This window comes from Anomaloglossus baeobatrachus, chromosome 10 (assembly GCF_048569485.1).
Source record: "Anomaloglossus baeobatrachus isolate aAnoBae1 chromosome 10, aAnoBae1.hap1, whole genome shotgun sequence".
Taxonomy (NCBI): domain Eukaryota; kingdom Metazoa; phylum Chordata; class Amphibia; order Anura; family Aromobatidae; genus Anomaloglossus; species Anomaloglossus baeobatrachus.
Window position 1 is genome coordinate 31281114 of NC_134362.1, and position 26065 is coordinate 31307178.

The 26065-nt window shown below is 48.6% G+C and overlaps 1 protein-coding gene across 1 annotated transcript in view; it reads right to left on the reverse strand.

Annotated features, from left to right (window-relative positions):
* The window catches only part of NAV2 (neuron navigator 2), a 242878-nt gene that overhangs the window by 152602 nt on the left and 64211 nt on the right, over nucleotides 1-26065 (reverse strand).

Consider the following 26065-nt stretch of genomic DNA (forward strand, 5'->3'; position numbering starts at 1 on the left):
TCTCCAGCCCGCCGTGCCATGCTGCATTTGCCTGCAGGACATTGTTGGGGAGATTAGCAGCTCTGTATAGTGCGAACGTGTTTGTTTTCAAACTCCCCAATCACCACATCGGCCGCTGCTGTGACCCCACAGGCTGAGCCCCCCCACACGCTGAGCCCCCCATACGCTGAGCCCCCCACACTGATCCCGCAGCACAAAGCCTGCTGCGCCTGCCCATCCACCCGGCACCGGCAGGTAGAGGGAGCAAGTCAGGTTCCCGTAGAAAGCAAGCAGCGCTTGTCACTTTAATTATGTTATGGTGGTCCTTTATAATAAAGTTTAATATCCCCAATATAACTGCGCACACTCAGCTCAGCTATGCCTATACATATGAACCTGTAATAAGTGGTCTTACACCCTTCTACACGTCAGGAGACATTTCTGGGGTCCTCAAGTAGCTCCGTAGTGCCTTTAAGACTACCGGTCAGTCCTGATATTGTATGCAGGTCCAATAAAAGCGTGTGGGGCCCCCGGGAATGTGTCAGGGGTCCCTCCATCCTTTCCTACAGTCACTTGACTGTGCAAATATTTACACACGAAACACAATTACACACAGACAAGAGCCGTAAAGTGACGGTTTATGGACGGTGTAAAACTTCATGGCTGTAACTGGGAAGGTGACTAAGCCGCTGTACACACATCCCACGCATGGAAGACCACCATTACCGGAGCCAAGAAGGAGGTAAAGCCCACCATGTACCCTGCCCGCCACACAATATACACTGCTCAGAATAAGTTAGGGATATTTGGATTTCGGGGGACATTTCAGGGGGATCCTCAGACGCTCTACACTTTTCAGTGACCTTATGTGACCTTCTTTGACCTTTTGGATGCTCATGTCCAACTGTTCAATGTTTCAGGCCTTTTTGTACAGCTTGTTCAACAAGGAGCTTTAAGGCAAAATTCACAACAGGTGTTTGATTCATGAATCGGCCAATAAATTCTGGGTTCAATTAGAATTGGTGTTAAACCGTCCTCTTCATCACGCTGTTCACATTTTGACCTCATGAGACCAAGACGACCCTTAACAACTTGATCAGATGTACCGCGCCATTGCGAGGCTTCAAGCAGGATGTTCTCAGATGTAAGTGGCCAGTGGTCTTAGAGCGTCACAGAGTGTCACCAGCAGGTTGTACAGAGACACGGAGAGACTGGAAGAGGCACAGAAAGGCAGAGAAGTGGATGCCCTTCTGTCACATCCCCCACTGATCACTGCCTCATTGTGAACAATGCCCTACAGAACCAGATGATGAATGCCACAACTCCAGGCACATTTTAGGGAGGTGAGAGGCTCCCAAGTGTCAGGTCAGAGCATTCAAAATCATTTACATCAGCGTGGTCTGCATGCTAGACGACCTGCAATGTACCTGACCACACCATCAGACACAGGCATCATCTACATACCTGACCACACCACCAGGCACAGGCATCATCTACGTACCGGACCACACCATCAGGCATAGGCATCATCTATATACCTGACCACACCACCAGGCACAGGCATCATTTACATACCTGACCACACCACCAGGCACAGGCATCATCTACGTACCGGACCACACCATCAGGCATAGGCATCATCTATATACCTGACCACACCACCAGGCACAGGCATCATCTATGTACCTGACCACACCACCGGGCACAGGCATCAGCTACGTACCTGACCACACCACCAGGCACAGGCACATTTACATACCTTACCACACCACCAGGCACAGGCATCATCTACGTACCGGACCACACCATCAGGCATAGGCATCATCTATATACCTGACCACACCACCAGGCACAGGCATCAGCTACGTACCTGACCACACCACCAGGCACAGGCATCATTTACATACCTGACCACACCACCAGGCACAGGCGTCATTTACATACCTGACCACACCATCAGGCACAGGCGTCATCTACGTACCTGACCACACCACCAGGCACAGGCATCATTTACATACCTTACCACACCACCAGGCACAGGCATCAGCTACGTACCTGACCACACCACCAGGCACAGGCATCATTTACATACCTGACCACACCACCAGGCACAGGCGTCATTTACATACCTGACCACACCATCAGGCACAGGCGTCATCTACGTACCTGACCACACCACCAGGCACAGGCATCATTTACATACCTTACCACACCACCAGGCACAGGCATCATCTACGTACCGGACCACACCATCAGGCATAGGCATCATCTATGTACCTGACCACACCACCGGGCACAGGCATCAGCTACGTACCTGACCACACCACCAGGCACAGGCATCATTTACATACCTGACCACACCACCAGGCACAGGCGTCATCTACGTACCTGACCACACCACCAGGCACAGGCGTCATCTACGTACCTGACCACACCACCAGGCACAGGCGTCATCTACGTACCTGACCACACCACCTTGTCCAGCATCATCTACGTACCTGACCACACCATCAGGCACAGGCATCATCTACGTACCTGACACACCATCAGGCACAGGCATCATCTACGTACCTGACTACACCATCAGGCACAGGCGTCATCTACGTACCTGACCACACCACCAGGCACAGGCATCATCTACGTACCGGACCACACCATCAGGCATAGGCATCATCTATATACCTGACCACACCACCAGGCACAGGCATCATCTATGTACCTGACCACACCACCGGGCACAGGCATCAGCTACGTACCTGACCACACCACCAGGCACAGGCATCATTTACATACCTGACCACACCACCAGGCACAGGCGTCATTTACATACCTGACCACACCATCAGGCACAGGCGTCATCTACGTACCTGACCACACCACCAGGCACAGGCGTCATCTACGTACCTGACCACACCACCAGGCACAGGCGTCATCTACGTACCTGACCACACCACCTTGTCCAGCATCATCTACGTACCTGACCACACCATCAGGCACAGGCATCATTTACATACCTGACCACACCACCAGGCACAGGCGTCATTTACATACCTGACCACACCATCAGGCACAGGCGTCATCTACGTACCTGACCACACCACCAGGCACAGGCGTCATCTACGTACCTGACCACACCACCAGGCACAGGCGTCATCTACGTACCTGACCACACCACCTTGTCCAGCATCATCTACGTACCTGACCACACCATCAGGCACAGGCATCATCTACGTACCTGACACACCATCAGGCACAGGCATCATCTACGTACCTGACTACACCATCAGGCACAGGCGTCATCTACGTACCTGACCACACCACCTTGTCCAGCATCATGTACGCTGGATGAGGGACCAGAGGGCCTCAATGCTATTCACAGATGAAAGTCAACTCACACTGAGCAGAAATGATGGAGACGTTAAGGAGAGCATTGTACAACAGCCACTGTTGTCACCAGACGAGCCTTTGGTGGTGGAGGTGATAGAGTGCACAGGTGTGTCTGGTCAGTACATTTTAGAAATATTTCACTCAAAAGCCAAAAAGTGCACATCACGTGTGTATATACAGACATATTTCAGAAGGAAGGCTCTATATACTCTACCAATGCTGCTATTACAAGTCACAACTTATACAAGACTGATATCCTCCCCTCCTGAAACACTTTGTGCTGCTGGGACACTATACAAATCTGGACTAGGAGTCTATTGCGTCCTACATGTCTACTTTCTGCTCTAAAGGCCACTTTACACACACAGAGATAAATCTGCGGCAGATCTGTGGTTGCAGTGAAATTGTGGACAATCAGTGCCAGGTTTGTGGCTGTGTACAAATGGAACAATATGTCCATCATTTCACTGCAACCACACTGTGTGTGTGACGGGGCCTTTACCATCAGGATCAGTGTAAATCTCACCACATACCAAGCTACTGAAATACTCTGTGCTGCTGGAAACCCGGCTCATGTACCTATATGACTCAGTCCATGTTGCTCCATTTTGCAGGGCATTCTTACAATTATAGCAGAGGTGACATCGCGCATACGAGACGACGGCTGGCCAATGACTAGTGCGCCGCGCACTACAATAAAGCACATGAATCACGCCGGTCTCTGCCCCTGAAGATAAAAGTGATGTGGGATGAAAGCGACGGTGATCCAGACGTGTGTCAGCTCCGGCAGCAGGTAATGCAGCCGCCCCGTATAACACCTGCCTGGAAACCCCCCCCCCCAAAAATGAGTCAGAACCATTCACCTGGTCTAGAGCAGGAATCATAGGCAGGGTTCATTGTTTCTCTGCAGTGCGCTGTAGCTTTAAGACGTGTGGGTATATTTTCGAGGGGTGATGTCATATAATGTCACCGTGCCAGTGGGCAGGGAGTCACGGGTGATAATATACGGAGGGAAGCAACGACAGTCTCTATGGTCATTATACAGTCACTGATCTCTCCCCCCACCCCTCCAAAAAACCTCTAAAAAGTGTCATGTTCCTGTAACAAATACCCCCCATTAAAGTCCCAGCATGAAAACACATTCTCCTGGCGACAGTCATCAGCGTGTAGCTGCTCTGACTCAGGCTCTGATGATTCAGCCCCTGTCAGAGACCCCCTTGTCCAGTGCAGGGGGCTCAGGCTGCTCCTCTATTGTCAGCGGACAGGGCCTGTCACAACACTCAGCCCCATGAATACGAATGACGGATCCAAAACCCATTGTGGGGAATGGAGAGGTCACAGAGCGGCGGCCACTTCCGAGAAATCACGTTACTATCGACCTTATGGGCTGATCGCTATATAGTGTCAGTCTATATAATGCCCAGCACACACACAATACAGGGATTGTGTCACACACAGATGTAGCAGAGCAGAGGTTGTTGTGGGCGCACACTAGGCACATGTACTGGGGTGTTCATAACATGGCGTAAAATTTACCAAAAGTGCCCAAATTACAGGTAAGATGCTGCTACTCTGGCATCCCATAATCTTGTGCTCCAGAACCAAGCCTCCTCCACACCAAGAATCAAGGGAGCGTAGCGGATTGTGTCCCCCTTTTTTGATTGCTCTACTGTACCCTAAAAATACTGTTTTCGTCCAGAAATACTGCCACCAATACCATAGGCTGTGCCACCAATGCCATAGGCCGTGCCACCAATGCCACAGGCCGTGCCACCAATGCCACAGGCCGTGCCACCAATGCTACAGGCCGTGCCACCAATGCTACAGGCCGTGCCACCAATGCTACAGGCAGTGTCTGGTATTGGGCAAGTACAGTTATGTAAAGTCTCAATGAGTTTTCCTATCAGAAAAACCCCATTACCTGGCTGCAGTTCATTAAAAAAAAAAAGCAAACTGGCTTTAATCACCCTGCCCAGGTCCAACGCTGAGTCGCCACCACTGGTTCTGGTGTCTGTTATTGTTTAGGTTGGGGGCAAATTGACTTAATAGGTGTATCCTGATTTTGGAAAATCAGTGTCTTCAGGCTGCAGTTTGTTTTTAAAAATCTGTGCTTTACTCACCCTCCCCGGGTCAAGCACTGAGCCTCCACCACTGCTCCCGGTGTCTGTTATTGTCTAGGTTGGGGGCAATTTGACTTAAAAGGTGTTTCCTTGTTTTGGAAAATCAGTGTCCCCAGGCTGCAGTTTGTTTTAAAAAAAAACAAACCTGTGCTTTACTCACCCTCCCCAGGTCATGTGTTGAGTCTCCACCGCTGCTGCTCATGGTGTTTGTTTATTGTCTTCAGCGCTGACGTCACTTCATCAGCGCTGCAGCCCATCTTTGCCTGACTTGATGACACAAGCTGCTCGGAGGGGCTGAGCTCAGTGAGCGTTATTGTCTGCAGAGCTGCAGACAATCAGTGAGCTCAGTGCCTCTGAGCAGCTTGTGCAGTCAAAATCGAGCAAAGCCACTAAATTCCATGATTGGCTGCAGCGCTGACAAAGTGACCATCAGTGCTGCAGACAACAACAAACTGGGAGCACTGGTGGAGACTCCACGCTGGACCTGGGGAGGGCAAGTAAAGAACAGTTTGCTTTAAATAAATTGCAGCCAGGGAATGAGAGGGTTTTCTGATCACAAAACTCATTGAGACTTTACATAACTGTGCTGAAGACCCAGGGAGGGCGAGTAAAGCACAGTTTGCTTTCAATAAATTGCAGCCAGGGAATGGGATTTTGTGATCAGAAAAAACACTGAGACTTTACATAACTGTGCTGGAGACCCGTGGAAGGTGAGTAAAGGACAGCCAGGGAATAGGGGTTTTCTCATCAGAAAACACATTAAAGCACATATTCCTATTCCCTGGCTGTCCTTTACTCACCCTCCCCAGGTCTCCAGCACAGTTATGTAAAGTCTCAGTTTGCTGTAAATAAATTGCAGCCCGGGAATGGGGATTTTCTGATCAGAAAACACATTGAGACTTTACATAACTGTGCTGGAGACCTGGGGAGGGTGAGTAAAGCACAGGTTTTTGTTTTTGTTTTTTTTTAAAAAAAAACAACAACCCTGCAGCCTGGAGAGAGGGATTTTCCAAAACCAGAAAACCCCGTTTAATACAAATTTCCTCCCTTTCATAATACAGCCAGCTTACATAGGAAGGTCACCCATAAAGATGAGATGCCTTCGGGCAACTTTGAGGAGAAACCATACAGCCAATGAAAACAGTAAATTAGCTATAGTGACCAAAGGGAAATAAAACTGGTCTAATGAACGTCATATATTCAGAAAGTCATCTCCAATTTTGGAGTCCACTTTTAAAATTCCAAAAACTTGTGTGATCCACAAAAATGTACCGGAAAAGGGCAGCGAGTTACTTGTATTGGGCTCGTGTGTCCGCAAAAAAAATAAACAGACAGAACTAGACATTTAAATAATCCCATTAAAACCTCATTCAGACGAAAGGGTTTTATGCACACGATCCGGATGGAACATGTACCCATTACAGTCTACAGTACTGGTCACATGTATGTGTATTTTTGGAGATCAAGTCTCTGCAAAATAATAAATAACGGAGACGTTCGTTTTTGATCCGAGCTACAGATCAAACATGGAAATTCTAGTCAACGGATTTGTTTTAAAAATAAAAAAAAAAACAAAAAAAAAAACAAAAACAAACCACACAACACCTGCAGGATTCGGATGACAATAGTCTAGAAGGTATTGTGATGCCTGTAGTCCTAAATAAAAACAAAAGTGGGCAACGACCACAGACAAGACGCACTGATCACACAGATCTTACTTTTTTATAATGGTTGAAGGAAATTTTACTTCCGTTCCGTTCAGGGACCCAAAACCTCAGGCTGGCCGGCATGGTGGGGCACAGGAGCCCTCCTGCTTCCCGGGAGCCCCGCACTCAGATACTGAGGTCTTCCAGTGTGTCAGGCAGCTCGGGGTAATTTTAGCTGTGAGCAATCAGATCCCGTTACACTTCAGGGTCCTGGGATTAGATTGTGTGGGCAGTGTTCCCTCCCTGATGTGCTCTGTGCCACTCCTGATGAAGGACACAACGTTTCCTATACCAGATGACTAGTATTCAATGTGCCTGCAGGTGCGTGCAGCAAAATCCTACTGTAATGATGAAAGTCATGGTGGCCACAGGCCACTAAATATGGAGACCTCTACACGTGCATGGAGAGGCCAGTGACTGCCACAGTGGATGGTAGTCCAAGCCAAAGCCTCACTTTACATGCCATAATGCCATCAGTGCACAAGTATAGGAACTCTGCTTGTATAAGGCTACTTTCACACATCCGGTTTGAGCAGTGCGGCTCAATCCGGCTGTGAAACCTATGCAACGGATGCGTCGAAAACACCGCATCCTTTGCATACGTTTTTACATGCGGCCCATCCGGTTTTTTCCGGTTGCGGCACGCTACTGAGCATGTGCAGTGTAAGAAACCGCATGCGGCGGCCGGATGCGTGTTTTCCGCATCGCGCCGCATCCGGTGTCCATAGGCATGCATTGAAAAATGTGCCGCAGCGGGCGGATGCGGCGCGATGCGGTTTTTTTTACCAGAGCAAAAAACGTGCCAGGGAACGTTCCATCCGGCCGCGGCATCGGCTAAATCTGCCGCATGCGGCAAAAACCGGACTGAACGCAAGCCCATGCGGCACAATACGGCACTAATGTAAGTCTATGCAAAAAAAAAACGCAACCGGCGGCAAAAAAAAGGTTGCGTTTTTTCTGCAGAGCGCCGTATTGTGCCGCAGAGCAAAAACCGGATGTGTGAAAGTAGCCTAAGGGTTAAACAGATTTCTGTAGAGATCTTCTATTGACTTAATCATGGCCGAAGGTGTTGGGACTCTTTAAGGCTGCTTTCACACCTCCGGTTTTTGCTATGCGGCACAATCCGGCACTTTGCAGGAAAAACGCAACCGTTTTTTTTTGCTGCCGCTTGCGTTTTTCCTGCATAGACTTTAATTAGTGCCGCATTGTGCCGCATGGCCTTGCGTTCCGTCCGGTTTTTGCCGCATGCGGCAGATTTAGCCGATGCGGCGGCCGGATGCAACGTTGCCTGGCGCGTTTTTTTTGTGCGGCAAAAAAAAAACGCATCGCGCCGCATCCGACCGATGCGACGCTTTTCCCAATGCATCCCTATGGATGCCGGATGCGGCGCGATGCGGCAAAAACCGCATCCGGCCGCCGCATGTGGTTTTTGCCACTGCGCATGCTCAGTAGCATGCCGCAAATGGCAAAAACTGGACGGGCCGCATGTAAAAAACGTATGCAAAGGATGCGGTGTTTTCACCGCATCCGTTGCATAGGTTTCACAGCCGGATTGAGCCGCACGGCTCAAACCGGATGTGTGAAAGCAGCCTAAGTCGTCCTCTCACCTGGAATCTCCAGGTCTCTCATATGTGAAGGCGTCATCTCTTCTCCCAACAGCAATTTTAAGATCTCTCCGTAGGTGTCAATGGGATTTAGATTCAGACTTATTTGCTGCTCCTTTAGAACTCTCCAGTGCTTTGTTACTATCCATTTCTGGGGTTTTTTTTTTTTTTTTTTATATATAAACTGTTTATTTATTTGCAAGAGTTTTCATTTTAAAACAAAAAAGTGTAAAGTTACAATTCAGAAATTTTCAACAAGTTTAACAAGAGTTTTAGAAAGGGGAGACTTAGGGAAAGGTAGGGAAGGAAAGGGCATGAGTTCTGGGGTCTTCTTGAAGTGTTTGGGGTCATTGTCCTGCTGGAGGACCCATGACCTAGGATGCAAACCCAGCTTTCTGACAATGGGCACTACATTGCTACCCAAAATCCTTTGGTAATCTTCAGATTTCTTGATGCCTTGCACACAGTCAAGGCCCCCAGTGCAGAGGCAACAAAACAGCCTAAAACATCTGAGCTTTCACTATGTGTAACTGTAGGTCCTGTGTTCTTTTCTTTCTAAGCCTCATTCTGTTTTTGGTAAACAGTAGAATGATGTGCTTTACCAAAAACCTTTATCTTGATCTCATCTGTCCACAAGACGCTTTCCCAGAATGATTTTGGTTACTCATGTACATTCTGGCAAACTGCAGTCTAGCTTTTTTCTGTCTCTGTATCAGCAGTGGGGTCCTCCTGGGTCTCCTTTCATTCAGATGTAGACGGATAGTTCTTGCTGACACTGATGCTCCCTGAGCCTGCAGGACAGGTTGAATTTCCTTGGAACTTGAATGGGGCGGCTTATCCACCACCTGGACTATCCTGCGTTGCAAACTATAAATTTTTCTCTGCCATCCACATCCTAAAGGAGATTAGCTACAGTGTCATGGGTTGTAAACTTCTTGATTATGTTGCACAGTATAGACAAAGGAACATCAATAACTCTGGCGATGGACTTGTAACCTTAAGATTGTTTATATTTTTCACCAATTTTGGTTCTCAGACAGTTCTCTTCTCCTCTTTCTGTTCTCCATGCTTAGTGTGAGCCACACAATGCAAAGATTGAGTCAACTTCTCCCCTTTTTATCTGGTTTCAGGTGTGATTTTCATATTGCCCACACCTGTTACTTGCCACAGGTGAAATTATGCCCAGTATTTTTTGTGTTGTTCCAGGACACACAAAGGAAATAAATGAGTGTATTACAAAACATGTTTAATTGCAACAATTTTTTTTGAGAAAAATGCTTCTTTATCTGGACTAATTTAAAGGGCGGCAATATATTTTATATATTATATAGTATTAGATACATTCATAATAGGGTTATAGTCCTTTGAATCTATATTAGCACCTGTAAGATAATTTCATTTTTTTCCAGTCCTAGATAATTGCAACTAACAGTTTGCTACAATGTGTCAGTGCAGGTAAGATGTATCTGTCTAGATTCCAGCTGTTGCACAGATTATATACAATTGTAGCAATTTATCAGCTGCTCCAAGAAAACCCCCAGACCTGATCTAGGAAGTGAATGATTTCCCACCCCAGTTCCGGTAGGTTGCAGCTCTCGCGCTTTACACGATTGACCTTATTACAAACGTCTCATACAATTACACATGAATCTCGCCAATGAGGAAAAACGCTTGGGTTTCTTGACAACAATTAGGCGATTCCATTTGGAGACCTGTTAAACGTAATGTAATAAGCCGCTGATTTGCCATCTGTTCAACAGATGTATTGCTTATTACGGGCTGTCTAGGAGCCTGGTATCTCAATCCGTCTTCTGCTGCAGGGATCTTCAAGGTGAAAGAAAACAGGAGCTGGTGCCAAAGATGAAAGCGGCGGACGTCCGATAATCCGGGATCCTACATACTGCTGATGCTGACAGATTATCAGACATGCCAACCGATTAGGATACATTTCTTAAATGCTTCTTATCCACTGATCACCATGAGTAAGATCTTGTTCACATGCTGCATTTTTGCCACAGATAGAAAAAAACGCATATCAAAGTATCCATAAAGCAAATTCTATTTCTGACATCTCAAGCGCACGCGGATTTAAAACTTTTTGTTTGTGAAATCTGCTGCGTCTGAAATATTTCAGCATTTATGTTTTTCACCCATTCAAATAAATAGGGGGGGGGGAATACTTGTGAAAACGCATAAAATGAGCACAAAGTGTTTTTCCTGCCAACAGTGAGTATTTGCTGCGGAAAGACCTGATGGAAAGTGTGCACGTAGCTTAAGGGTGCATTCACATTGGCCGATGGCGGTCGTTTAATAGTTTGTTTAGACAGGCCGAGAGCACTTCCCCTCAGTAATAGATCATTCTGTGTGTATAGAATATTGTTTTTTCTCGGCAGCAGGTGTCCTGTTTACACAGAGTGGTCCTGTTTACACAGAGTGGTCCTGTTTACACAGAGTGGTCCTGTTTACACGGTGCGGTCCTGTTTACACGGTGCGGTCCTGTTTACACGGTGCGGTCCTGTTTACACGGTGCGGTCCTGTTTACACAGAGTGGTCCTGTTTACACGGTGCGATATGCTGCCAAGAATGGCAATTTTTCAGCAAGCAGAAAATATAATTTTATCAAGAAATAAAGAGTTTTGATAATTTGACTAGTGTTTATTCAGACTGGCCTACTTCTACTACTGGTTTTCACTGACCGATAATTGGCCAGGAATGCTCATTCACAATAATTGGCCGGTGCGCCATAAGACTGGATTCACACATCAGAGCAAATTATGCTGTCGAATTCGGGTTAGGAGACCCGTAGCTGCTCCGTGCATTGCAGTCCATACTCAAATCATGGATCACAATCATAGCTGTGTGAATCTAATACGGAAAAACAAGTCAGATCTGAGTGTATGAGGTCTTAACCTGTACAGATTCAAGCATTTTGACTTTAGGACCAGCTCTGAGCCTTGTCACCAATGTGTCATGTCCTGATGTGATCTTGGGAGGGCATTTGGGATCAGAAGTCCACAGCATATAGTTGATCACAAATCTGCTTCAGTGCCTGCTCATTGTTTACCCTGAGATGGAGCTTAGTTAAGCCCATCCAGTGCTGAATGGGTTAAGGTTCCTTTCTATCCTGCAGTGATTTAACAGATTGTTGTAATCTCAGCTGCTGCCTCTCACTTCTTCTATAAATATCCACTCCTCCCTATGCTGGCTATAGTTCTTTATATACTGTCCACTTTGAAGGTGTCAGTATCTGGAGAAGCTTAGGTGTTAGTTTCTGTTGCAGCTGAGATGTTTCCTGCTGGAGAAGCTGTGGAGTGATATTTGTTGCATTTTTCCCCACCTGTTTCTCTTATCACCCTTCTGTTATCTAATTGCAGTGGTGAGACTAGTGTCTTCCTGGCCTTCAAAACTAGGCAGAGTGTGTTCAGGGCCAGTGAGGGCCACGTGACAGCACATGGGGAGAAGGACCAATCTAGGTAGGGATTTTAGGGAATGCAGGGAGTAGTCTCAGGTGAGTGATAGGAGGTGACCCCACTCCCTTGCGTCAGGGACTTATGTTGTATTGCGTCGCTTGCCGGGAGTCCTATTGCACCCGGTGTGATAAGCCCCCTCGGTTGCAATATATCTGCAACAAATGCATGGACTGATATAGAAGCAATAAAAAGGTTACCTCAGTGAAGACACAAATCCAGTTCTATGCCCACAGCCCAAGAAAGGTGAAATGATCCCCCCTCTTGTAAAATGAAACAGGAATAAAGTGAATTCCTAAGCAAACATCCTAAGAGGCCTCTAAAGCCCTTGTGCTGATTCTGGAAGCAGCCGGCGGTAGGAAGAGACGTGGTCAGGAGCAGCTAGAATGAGCAGTCTTTAGTGACGTCTGACTGATCAAAGGCGCCCTTATTTCAAAGACCATCGCCCCGACACTAAAGATGCTTATCAAACCTGGGCGGCAAGGTTGGGCTGGCGAGAAGACCCCAACAGGAAGGAGCAGGAGATCTCCAGGACCCTTTCACCCAGTGCTGCCTGATTACAAGTGATCTCTCCACTAATCCCCAGACCACTTCAAAGGGAAGTTTTGGGCTGGAGCTCAGGACATTGTTGGGGGATTAGTACAAGTTCATGTCTAAACTCGCTCATATCAGGATGTACTTTATATGAAAATCTCCAACGCCAAAACTCTAATGTGCAACCACACGGAAGTGCCTAATGCCGCAAAGGTATTCTAGGGCCATGATGATAGAACACCTCTGTATCTCCACTGTTATACTGGGATCATACTGGGATCCTGTGTATGAGGGAACCTGCAGCTAGCCTTTGGGGTACTTTGCACGCTGCGACATCACTAGCCGATTGTAGCGATGTCGAGCGCGATAGTCCCCGCCCCCGTCGCACATGCGATATCTTGTGATAGCTGCCGTAGTGAACATTATCGCTATGGCAACTTCACACGCACTTACCTGCCCTGCGACGTCGCTCTGGCCGGCGACCCGCCTCCTTCCTAAGGGGGCGGGTCGTGCGGTGTCACAGCGACGTCACACGGCAGGCGGCCAATAGAAGCGGAGGGGCGGAGATGAGCGGGATGTAAACATCCCGCCCACCTCCTTTCTTCCGCATTGCCGTCAGGACGCAGGTAAGGAGATGTTCCTCGCTCCTGCGGCTTCATACACAGCGATATGTGCTGCCGCAGGAGCGAGGAACAACATCGTATCTCCTATTGGTGCGACATTATGAAAATGACCGACACTACACAGATCACTGATTTACGACGCTTTTGTAATCGTTTATCGGCGCATCTAGGGTTTACACGTTGCGACGTCGTTACCGGCGCCGTATGTGCGTCACTTTCGATTTGACCCCGACGATATCGCAGTAGCGATGTCGCAATGTGCAAAGTACCCCTTACAGTCACACAGAGTTGGGCTCAAAATTCACCGAATGCCATGGGAATATCTGGTTCTGTTCACAGCACAGACTGGCACTCCACACTGTGGTTTCTCTGGGGCTTCTGAGTTTCACATGCAGGCCCGGGCGTTGACCAGCTGCGTGCTGGCAGGGGTTAATCTCTTCTAGCCTGCTGGTTACCTCTATTTTTAAAATAAGTACAGTTTGGAATGTTTAGTGCTGTAGTGCACATTTGGTGCTGGCTTTTTGTTTTTTCTTTATTGAATTGGTCGGTGGTTGACCTCCACCTTGCTTTGCACCCCAATTTGGGATGTATTCCATCTGTCTAGATTTTGGCGGTTGGTGACTGTTCACATTAAGTCATCAGGCTTTGTCCACAGGCTATTTACTTCATGCAGCATTTGCTTGGACCTGTCCCGCCCACAGCCATGACTCAGTCATGGGTACGGGATTGAAATAGACCAGGTGAGTGCTGCTAAGAGCAGTTCTACTATTCATATGTGAGGCCGTATGGCACATTTTATAAAAATATTTTAGTGTAGGACTGCTTCAAATGAGATTTGCCGTGACGTGGCGAGGCAGCTCAAGAAATTGCAATTTTTTGCCAAAAATCTCAAAATTTTTAAAATAAGTACAGTTTGGAATGTTTAGTGCTGTAGTGCACATTTGGTGCTGCTTTTTGTTTTTTCGTTAATCTCTTCTAGCCTGCTGGTTACCTCTAGGATCACAGCTTCTCCCCACCTTATTATGATGGTGGAAACTGACTTCCTGTGCAGATTATAGCTTTAAGCGATACCGGTCCATGTGCTGTTGTGACCCAGTTGCTGGTGCACCACTGAGTGCTGTAGGAATTCCAGGGGTTAATCTCTTCTAGCCTGCTGGTTACCTCTAGAATCATTTTGTTAGAAACCTATCATATTTTCTCCCCGTCTTTTTACGATGGTGGAAACTGACTTCCTGTGCCGGTTATAGCTTTATGCGATACCGGTCTATGTGCTGTTGTGACCTAGTTGCTGGTGCACTAGTGAGTGCTGTAAGAATTCTCTTGTCTGTTTATTCCCTCCCTGCTCTTTATTTCCTCATGATCACATATTGTCTAATACCTTTGTGTGTGATTGCTTTGAGTTATAGTTTCTCCATTTCTCTATTTTTGTTGTTTTTAATCACTCCTGTCCCAACTCTACCCTGGTTTTGGGGGAGAGAGGGTATTAGAGCAGGGCTGGCCAGGAGCAGGGCTAGGTTGGCGGTCCAGACCTTTTCACCATCAGAAGTACCTCAGGGATAAGGGACAGCTAGGGTCCCCTAGCCTAAGGTCCAGTCTAGGAGCCCCGATTCCTGGTTATCCCCTTATACTTCATGACACAATAGAGACTTTCAGAGGCACATTTCTACCCACGATGGCCACGTGGCTTCAGGGTTGTCAAAGCAGACACCCCACAATGTCTCATCACATTTTATGCACGACCAGCATCACAGACCTAGTATAATTCAGAGTTCAAATTCTCCACCATTACTTTTTTTGCAGCAATATCTTTTTGGGGGAGTGGTAGTTTGTAAACCAGCTGAATTCTTGTAATGAGTGATGGAAGACCTGCTGCCTGGGCCGCGCTCCTACAACGGGGATTGGTCTGAATGTTTAATAATATTTATTTTTAACTCTTTTGAAGAAATTACACTTTAACTTTTATGATGTAATAACTCATCGCCTGAGTGTTACCCAGACAGTGACTCTGACCTGTGATACCCCCTTATCTCAGCGGCTTCCTCCTCAGCAGCCTTTTATGGTGTATTTGAATTACTTGTGCTAAAGGTTCTTGTACACAGATGAAAGCTGGAGGAACCGGACATTTTCAAGAAATCGGCTGATTATAGAATATGTAGGACACATGGAGTACTGGATAATGTAACAGAGATTTTTGCAAACTTCACTCACTCTCATGGCGGCATCAGGATCCATTCAGATTACCGATTCGGACACTACATGATAGTTCCTTTGGTGTCTGATCAGCACAGGCAGACTCGGATGTCAACATGCAGAATGGTAATTCATAGGCAGGCTAGCTTAAAATCTCTGTTAGTCTGCTTGTTAGTCTCCTTTGATCACATGTTGTGGGGGAGCCAATTAAATCTGCTTCCCTCCTATATATGCTGCTTAGATCCTTCAATGCCAGCTATAGTTTATCTTCGCTTGTCTGGTGAGGTGTTGTGAGCCAGGCTATCTAGTGATTGTTGTACTTGTGGAGTTAACCCTTGTTACCTTTTCTCACTACCTTTATGCTCTTGCTTTTCTCCTGAGTCTCATTGTCTATTCCTGTGTGTATATGGTTTTGGTTTTCCCTTGTCTGTCTTTATATATGTTTCCATCTAACTTCTGCCCTTTATTTCCCTGGTGGGAGGGAGGGGAATCATATTAGTTTTGGTTAGGATCATAGACAGGCACGGGACTCCGGCATCTCCACCATCAGGAGTAACCCTGAGGTTAAGGATAGGTTAGCGACAGCATAGGAGCCACTGGTCTATTATTATCCTATAGTCACATCTGACAGATAATGACACTTGGGGTACTGGACACACTTACACTTGTGGTGCAGGATAATGACACTGACACTTGAAATATTGGATAATGACTAAACTAAAGGCCTCCCATACAATGTGGAGAAAGATTGGCCGAACCTGCCGATTTCAATTAAACCAGACGACCATCCAACGTGTATGGGCGCCTCCATTTCTGCCTTATGTAAAAACTGTGGGGAAGTAGCGCGCACCAGACCATAGGGTGATACCTTTTTAAACAAAAATTATAATGGATCCAGGTAATCTGTTCACCTGTAGGCACAACACCTGTGAAAGCTCAAGAACGATTGCTACTGCCTTGTGATGGGGTAACGAACCCCACCAAGATACTTGAAGGGTAAGTCAATTCATGGTTTTGGTCTTCACAAACCAAAATGAAGATCCTGGATCCAATAATTATTATATATATATATATATATATATATATATATATATATATATATATATATATATATAATTGCCTTATTCTGTCTGTCTTGCTCCAAAATTGTGTCCTTACGGTGACACAAAGCGGATTGGCCGCTGGGCTCGCCATGGCCCCGCCCCCCTGCATGGATTGGCCGCGCGCCCAGGCTCCGCCCCCAAACGGATTGTCCTCTCGCCCCGGCACCCTGCACGTATTGGCAACTCGGCCACGCCCCGCCCCCCTCACGCAATGCACGCTCCCCGAACCGACACGGAGCCACGACTCCCAGGTGAGTACTGTACCCCCGGGAGCCCACATCAGCGTACGCCGCCAACCCAGCCGACACATACCCTCGCATTGCTGGGGTTGCCGCCGTATGCTGGTGTGGGCTCCCGTGCGAGCGGGGGACGGGATACGCTGGTAACCATGGTAGCATAGTTACCAGCGCATCAAGGTCCTGCAGCGGCGGAACATACACACACGCACACACATAACAACACACACACACACACATCAGATCACACTCACTCTCACACACACATCACATCGCATCCACACACTCACAACATCCTGGGATATCGCTTGCTTCTCGGCGGCGATACTGTGCAGTGACCTTACAGGACCTGCCGGAGGATCACATGGCCAGAAGCATGTGGTATCTCCGGATGTTGTGAGTGTGAGCGCGTATGTGCAATATCGTCAGTGTGTGTGTGTGTGCGAGTGTATGCGATCGGGTGTGTGTGAGTGTATGCGATCGGGTGTGTGTGTGTGTGTGTGTGTGAGTGTATGCGATCGGATCTGTGAGTGTCGGCAGAGGAGCACGGCGTGCTGGAGGAGGCTGGGAGGAGAGAGGCTGATCCTGGGGAAGGCTGGGAGGGGGAGGCTGATGCTGGGGGAGGCTGGGAGGAGAGAGGCTGATGCTGGGGGAGGCTGATGCTGGGGGAGGCTGATGCTGGGGGAGGCGGATGCTGGGGGAGGCGGATGCTGGGGGAGGCGGATGCTGGGGGAGGCGGATGCTGGGGGAGGCTGGGAGGGTGTAGGCTGATGCTGGGGGAGGCTGATGCTGGGGGAGGCTGGGAGGGTGTAGGCTGATGCTGGGGGAGGCTGATGCTGGGGGAGGCTGGGAGGAGAGAGGCTGATGCTGGGGGAGGCTGATGCTGGGGGAGGCTGGGAGGAGAGAGGCTGATGCTGGGGGAGGCTGATGCTGGGGGAGGCTGGGAGGAGAGAGGCTGATGCTGGGGGAGGCTGATGCTGGGGGAGGCTGGGAGGAGAGAGGCTGATGCTGGGGGAGGCTGGGAGGAGAGAGGCTGATGCTGGGGGAGGCTGATGCTGGGGGAGGCTGGGAGGCGGAGGCTGATGCTGGGGGAGGCTGAGGCTGGGGTAGGCTGGGAGGAGACAGGCTGATGCTGGGGGAGGCTTATGCTGGGGGAGGCTGGGAGGAGAGAGGCTGATGCTGGGGGAGGCTGATGCTGGGGGAGGCTGGGAGGAGAGAGGCTGATTCTGGGGGAGGCTGATGCTGGGAAGGGGAGGCTGATGCTGGGGGAGGCTGGGAGGAGGGAGGCTGATCCTGGGGAAGGCTGGGAGGGGGAGGCTGATGCTGGGGGAGGCTGGGAGAGAGAGGCTGATGCTGGGGGAGGCTGGGAAGCGTAGGCTGATGCTGGGGGAGGCTGGGAGGCGGAGGCTGATGCTGGGGGAGGCTGGGAGGCGGAGGCTGATGCTGGGGGAGGCGGAGGCTGATGCTGGGGGAGGCTGATGCTGGGGGAGGCTGGGAGGAGGGAGGCTGAGAGAAGAGAGGCTGAGGCTGGGGTAGGCTGGGAGGAGAGAGGCTGATGCTGGGGACAGAGAGGAGAGGCTGATGCTGGGAGGAGAGAGGCTGATGCTGGGAGGAGAGAGGCTGATGCTGGGAGGAGAGAGGCTGATGCTGGGAGGAGAGAGGCTGATGCTGGGGACAGAGAGGCTGATGCTGGGGGCAGAGAGGCTGATGCTGGGGGCAGAGAGGCTGATGCTGGGGGCAGAGAGGCTGATGCTGGGGGAAGAGAGGCTGATGCTGGGGGCAGAGAGGCTGATGCTGGGGGCAGAGAGGCTGATGCTGGTGCAGCATTGGGGATGGAGCACGATGGGGGGGTGCGCAGCATGGGGGATGGAGCACGTTTGGGAGTGCACAGCTTGGGGGATGGAGCACGATGGGGAGTGCGCAGCATGGGGGATGGAGCACGATGGGGAGTGCGCAGCATGGGGGATGGAGCCCGTTTGGGATTGTGCAGCATGGGGGATGGAGCACGATGGGGAATGCGCAGCATGGGGGATGGAGCACGATGGGGAGTGCACAGCATGAGGGATGGAGCACGATGGGGAGTGCGCAGCATGGCGGATGGAGCACGATGGGGAGTGCGCAGCATGGGGGATGGAGCACAATGGGGAGTGCGCAGCATGGGGGATGGAGCACGATGGGGAACGCGCAGCATGGGGGATGGAGCACGATGGGGAGTGCGCAGCATGGGGGATGGAGCACGATGGGGGTGCGCAGCATGGGGGATGGAGCACGATGGGAGGTGCACACCTCCCCCAACACACACACGCGCACTGCACAACACACCACACACACACTGGGAACCACAAACACCGCCCTACACAGACACCCACACACACAGACAACGCTGCGCACACACACAACAACCAACACACAAACACCGCGGCATACATAAATATACCCACATACCGCACAACACACAAATTGCACAAAACATACTTCCCCCCAAAACACACCACACCCACACAAAGCGCTCCACAAACAACGCAACACACGCAACACACATACAACAACGCTCTCACCCCCCGCCACACCCAGAACATGTACAGTGCCCTACACAAACACTTAGTAACTACACACGACAACACATTATATATATATATATATATATATATATATATATATATATATATATATATATATATATATATAGAGTTTTGTTTTTTTATCCCACAACATGCTTCTACGCCGGACTGGCATCTTCCCCATGTGTCAAAAACAAATCTACAGTGCATATGGGGGCTTAAATGGTCTGAAATGGGCACACAGAAAAAAAACATAACTGAAAGAACACCCACACAGGATTGAAAATGTGGGGAGGTGAGAAGGGAGGGTCAAAGGAAGTAGAAAAGGTCAGAGACAGTAGATGCGGTAAGAGATAGTCAATAAGGGAAGAGGCAACCATAGAAACATTCAGTTACATAAAATGATGAATTCCTGACCTTTTCCCCCTTCCTTTAACCCTTTCACATTTACAAATCCTCTGTGGCTGATTCTTCAGTTATTTTTGGCACCTATTTCAGGCTATTTAAACCCCTATTGCCCCTATGTGCAATGTAAAGGTACGCTCACATGAGCATATGACTCGGACAAGTGCAATGCGAGAAAATCTTGCATTACACCTGGACCAATGTTATTCAATCAGGGAGAGAAAATGGTCAGCTTTTTTCTCATCCAGATTCTGGATGAGCGAAAAGTCACAGAGGCAGTGAGAGACGTGTCACCCGCACCCATACAAGTCTATGGGTGCAACAGAAACATTGAACTGCACTCGGATGACATCCAGGTGCAGTGCGACAATCACATCTTCTGACAATGGAGGAGATGGGGAGATTAATCCCTCCCTCTCCTCCACAGCTGTGATCTGATCACAGGATAGAATGACTGATGACCACTCACCCAATGCTTTGTCCGCGAGACCCTTGTCCCTTACAAGAGTAGGTGACTGTGAACTCTCAGCTCTCCACTTGCACACCCCCCCCCCCCCCCCGTCCATGAAGACCACGCTAAAAAGTTTTTCTGAATTTTTAAGGGTCGAAAATCAATTAAAATAAAATCAGCAAATCTATTTTGGCCTCCTGTCCAGGAACTAATAAGAAAACAAAACTCTACAAGAGCTAAATGGGCATCTCAAGGCCACTTAAGGCAAACTTAATCTGTGCGCACGGCACAACAAAAGAGCCGCCTGCGCCATTGTCAGATGCAATTTAATTAATTTTACAAAGCCCAGCTGCCTCCGCAGTGCGGCCCTTCAGCGAGGCCTCCTACGTGGAGCAAAGAACCCAAGTGTTTGAGCCATCAAAAAATGTGCCCGGAGTATTTTTAAGTCCATAATCCTGCAGCAATGAAATTCCCGGCAGTCACTCTCTGACTTGTGAGGGATTTTACACAGATTAGTCTAAAAACAGAAAGGTAAGCAGAACGAGCGAAGAAAGGAAAAGCAAGTGCTTTCAATTCTGGAGACGAGGCATAAAGCGAGGTGGAATTATTTCCAACTGATGTGCGTCCGAGCGAGAGCGACTCCGAAAACGTGAGCAAAGCGGGAGATCTCCAAACCGCCATTAGATGCAGCTGTTGAACGCCGATCGCCGATATGACAGAAGCACCCTGCTGCCCATCTGCAGGTATTGTACACGAACCTGTCCTAGACCCGTTGATCGTGCCAGGGCAACGTCATCAGCGCCGCTCAACTACTGATGCGGAAGTAAGCGGCGAATGACTAACTTAAGAGTGCAGAAGGTTCCCTGCGCAATAATGGTATAAAACTGAAGGAGATACTGTTAGTGGGCCACTGAAATGGATGAGAAATGGTCCTTGTGGGAAGTGTTAGCAAGAATCTGCTCCTAGAGATCTGAGATTTTTGCTCTATGCACTTGCATGCAGCTTTTGACAGTATGCCTGCAGTGTTGGGTCACACAGTGACCACTGGGGTTCCGCCAGGTATAAGGGAACCCCCGGCGAGTGCCGCAACACACAGGGTACACGATACAATGGTGGGCCATGGTGCTGGGGAGAGGGGAGTAGGGTCACCTCCTACACTCACCTGAGGCTGATACTTGCACTCCTTAATGTTTCTATATGTGTCCTCCCCCGCTCGATGATCACATGCCTAGGCCCTGACTAGACCTTAACTCACCATGGCTAGTGAGAAGGGTGGTGAGAGCACTAGTCCCACCACTACAATAATACAACCCAAGGGAACCGAGACAGACACAAAAGGAAAACACTCCTAGCAGTTCCAATGAAGCTAAACACCACAGCTGCAATTGTCGTGATTCCTCAGCTTCTTCCAGAGACTGGATCCTTCCAAAGTGGTCAGCATATGAATGATGAGATTCTATAACCACCATCAGATGGTAAGAAACGCAAGTTTTTACAGCGAAGGGGAGTGATCGCAAAGAGCTGGACCTGAGATTAAGGCTCCAAGGGTTAACCAGATACTAAAGAGTCCTTAACCCCTACAGTACCAAAAGAAAACAGATACATTTAAACACAAGCTGCAGACCTGCGCATAATAAGGTGTTCTGACCTAGAGAGAATTAAGGATAAAATGTCATTAGAAAATTACCATTTGCATAAATCCAGATACTTGCTCATAGTTTGGATTTTATTTTTCACTTTACGTGATTCCATCTATCTAAAAATACACCTGAAATGTTGCAGTTTTCACTCTGAGCTGAGCCTCCTATTAGGCTGACACTTCCAGTCTGTGCTGATCACTTCTCAGCAATCATTATCATCGCAGGATCATGACCACAATACTCTGCCATGGAAGGAAACTAACATCTGTTTACTGCCCATAATCTAGCACAGAAAATAGAAGAATATTTCTTAGTATCTTTGTAATTATTAAACATTCCAGGTGATGCACATTTATGAAGGGAATGTATCAGTAGTGTATATAAAGTCCGTCCTATCCTCTCAGCCCTGAGGATTGTGTCTCCTTTCCTCCCGATGCCTCACACCAGGGTTTAATGTCTCCTTTTGTCAGCAAGTTGTGGAATATTCACACAATGCGAATCCTCCGCAGCCGCCCGCCCGTCCGAGGTGTGAATTCTGCACTCGGTTTTCATTCTGTTGGTAAATTCTGTCTGATTTGTGTGAATGGAGCATGAATATAAGAATATAATAGGGCAGGAGGAGGGGTGGCGGGGGCTTTATGACACCCCATGTGATGATCAGCACCTTGGAGGGGTGTTAGCCGCTTGCTCCACATTAGCCCAGAAGGCACAGGGAGATAAGGGTATTACAGACACATAGGAAATAAGAAGGAGAGGCCGCATGTAAATCACAGCAAGTATCCTGTTCACGCAGATAAACCTCGGGACGTTTCCACCAGGATCAAGCCTTAATTCTTGTACGGTTTAATGTGATCGTTGCTTTTCCGTCCAGACATCAGTCTAATGCAAAGAGCTGATCCGGGATATCCGAAAACTTTACCGCTCAGAATATATTAATATTTACACCACAGTTCCAGCTTTCTGTCTGGTATATACACTGAGCAAAAATAGCAACACAACACTTATTTTTGCTCACATTTTTCATGAGCTGAACGCTAAGGTCTAAGACGTTTTCTATGTTCACAAAAGGCCTTTTCCTTTCAAATATTGTTCACAAATTTGTCTAAATCTGTGTCAGTGATCTCTTCTCCTTTGTGGAGATAATCCATCCACCGCACAGGTGCAGAATATCAAGATGCTGATTAGATGGCTTTATTAGTGTACAGGTGCGCCTTATTATTGCACAGGTGTGCCTTAGGCTGGCCACAGTAAAAGGCAAAGGACAATGACACCTAAACCTGAAAGCCCCTACCCCATATGTGTGCCGCCCCCGTGCCAGAAGCCGGCGCTGCTCGGATCCAGACCCGCTGCGTAGCTCGAGGGAGCCTCTGGACCGGGGGTCACGCGGACACGCCGAATGAAAATGGGGACGTAGTTGTACAGCCTTTACCGTATTCGGTTCATGATGCCACCCACAATGTGTGGTGAAGTGGGACACCACCGCTGCTGCTGTGGGATACCCGGGGGAGATGTAATGGCAGCCGGATATTAACCCCTCCGTGGGTAGGGATGGTTGCCCCGAGGCCCAGTGTCTCTATGCAGGGTATGGCGATGGCAGGGGCTTGCGCACCCGGCCGTACCAGGGGATGTTTGGTTACTCACAAGCAAATGAATCACACAAGTCTTTTGGTAAACCAAGGTGCTGGTGGCCGGCCGCCGCAGCCGGTTGTACTCTGGTCCCCCACCTGGGCTGGTGGTCGCCGTCTCTTCCTCTGCACTAGTTGTGGTTGTGTGTTTGGACTTCCCGGTATGGAACACGGGAGTCCGCTCCTGGCTTTCTGTGTGCCTGAGGAGCCATGCCCCCTGACGCTGACCCGTGGGATCTATGGGCACTGGCGGTTGCCCTATCCCTCTATGTGGGTGGTTGTCTGCTTTTGGGACTTTGGTTGGGACAAGACCTATAATCCTGCCCTCAATCGGTTGATTAGCTAGGCCGTTAGTTCCGATCCTAGCTTCAGGGTCCGAGTACCCCCTCTGTGCACGGTTTCCGGTCAGGTCCCCGGTGTAGGTACCGGCGGGCTCCAACCCTGTCCCGGTCCTCCTCGGATCTGCCGAGCCGTCTTCCCGTCTCCTGCTGACTGAGACCACCGTCTGCCTCCTAGCCAGTGGCACCACGGCTCCTACCCTGGCACCGTTCAACTTGAACTTCTCCTCTGCTGGAGCTACACCTAGCTCCAGCCTCCACTCCTCTCAACTTGAACTACAAACTTATCTGCTTGCTTTCCTGCCCCGGGCTGTCTAGACCCCTAGGTGGGCGTTCCCTAACCGCCTGGTCCCACCCACTGGTGTACCTGTCTTGCCCTGAGGTGGGGGTGACTAGGGTTTCAGGTCGGCTGTATGTGACCTAGGTGAGGGATGGTGTTATGCGGGGGCCTATTGTGCGACTACCTGGTTTTGCCAGGGCGTCACATATGCATTCCATTGACATTGTCAGAACTTGGTAATATTGGCTGACCAGCTCTATGAATGGTGGCCTCCTGCTTCTCCCCCAACAGATGATTGCAATGACTAACTGGGCTAAGAAAAAAAGTTTGAGCCCCTGTCCTGAGGAATTGACCTCAATAACTCCTGCCTGAGCGCGCACAGGTAGGCTGTGTCCAATGAAGATCTATTGTATCCATACATCGTTCTGTGTGTACGCTCAGGCAAGAGATCTACACTCCTGTCTCTTTTGGTGCACTCTGCTAGGTGTGTTTTTGAGCAACTGGTGGGGATCTTAGGACATATAACTTTATAATCTAGCCCCCACCACTGATTGGCAGCTTTCTGCCTATGCACAGTGTATGGAGAGAGCAGCAAATCATAAGAGTAGGTGGGGTTATACAGAGTAAAGCATTCAGAGAACAGAGTAGATCTGCAGCAGAGAAAACGGTGTGTGTAATATATTATATATATATTATATATATAAAAAAATATTTTATTTTTGGATTTTTTTTTATTACACACACAGTGTATCAATTTTCTCTACTGCAGCTATACCAGTTCTCTAAATGCAGAGCTCTGTATAACCACGCCTGTACCTATGATTAGCAGCTCTCTCTGTACACTGTGCATAGGCAGAGAAAACTGCTAATCAGTGGTGGGGGCTGGATTATAAAGAGCTCATGAATATGTAGCATGAAATCACTGTTTTACCATGAGATTATATAAAAACCATATCAAAACTACAGCAAGCAGCCCAGTAAGTGACACATTGCTGGAATCAGGGTCTCTGCCCATACATTATGCTTATCTCAGATTAGGTGGCAAAAACCTGGTAAGAAATTCACTTTATAGGGAACCTGTCACCAGATTTTGGCCTTCTAAGCTAAAACTAGCACCTTAAGCAGGGCCTGTGCTGCATTCTATAAAAGGTGCATGTTATCGCCTGTAGACCCCACAAATACCTTTATAAAATCTCCCGCCCAGTATATAAATTGTCCAGTTCGGTCCGATGGGCGTCCTAATTTGCACTTCCTGTCCTGATTGACATGGATGATGCGTCAGACGCCATCCATGTAGACAGGTAAAGGCTCGCACAGGCACACTTTGCTCTCTCCTATTGCGGGCAGAGCTGAAAACATAGGTGTGCCTGCGTGAACCGGCGAGTTCTCTGCGCAGGCGCAATATTCTGCCAAAAGCTATTTGTAGGGTCTACATGAGGGGGATCAGGGGGTAACGTGCACCTTCATAGAATGCAGCACAGGCGCTGGTTACAGTGCTAGTTTTAGTTTAGAATGCCAAAATCTAGCGACAGGTTCCCTTTAAAGGAATGTAATGTGTCTACCACTTGCAGTACCACTATTCACCACTAAACAAAAAAGAAAAAATATCCATAAGCAGAACAGAAACAGCGCCCCCCACAGTATTTTACAAGTTCAATGAACAATACCTGTTGTAAGAAATCACTATCTTATGAAAACCTTATTTAGCAAGGACAGCCATCGACTATGGCCTTAAACCGAAAACATGAATCACTATCCCTTTAAGAGGCTATCCAGAAGCTTCTCTTCATGGGAACAACAGTCATAGAGGTAATAA